The 236-nt window shown below is 39.4% G+C and overlaps 1 non-coding gene across 1 annotated transcript; it reads left to right on the top strand.

Annotated features, from left to right (window-relative positions):
• The first annotated feature begins 106 nt into the window (after window positions 1–106).
• On the top strand, window positions 107–178 carry Trnaq-cug (transfer RNA glutamine (anticodon CUG)). Its single transcript has one exon. It is a non-coding gene; the product is annotated as a tRNA-Gln (tRNA).
• The last annotated feature ends 58 nt before the right edge of the window (window positions 179–236 follow it).

Raw genomic sequence — 236 nt, 5'->3', positions numbered from 1 at the left:
ACCTGCTAAGCAGGTAATCTAATCACTTTGTAGTTTTGCACCTGATGCCCACTAAATCAGCGTTAATCAGCATATTCTACTTATATCTTCAGCCGACATCGCCGTAGGTCTCATGGTGTAATGGTTAGCACTCTGGACTCTGAATCCAGTGATCCGAGTTCAAGTCTCTGTGAGACCTCATGTTCATTTGCATATACACTTTTTTTTTAGTTTTTTAATCTGCTATACAGTAATCT

Source organism: Octopus bimaculoides, unplaced genomic scaffold, assembly GCF_001194135.2.
Source record: "Octopus bimaculoides isolate UCB-OBI-ISO-001 unplaced genomic scaffold, ASM119413v2 Scaffold_283521, whole genome shotgun sequence".
Lineage (NCBI taxonomy): Eukaryota > Metazoa > Mollusca > Cephalopoda > Octopoda > Octopodidae > Octopus > Octopus bimaculoides.
This window is presented reverse-complemented; position numbering and strand designations above follow the sequence as displayed.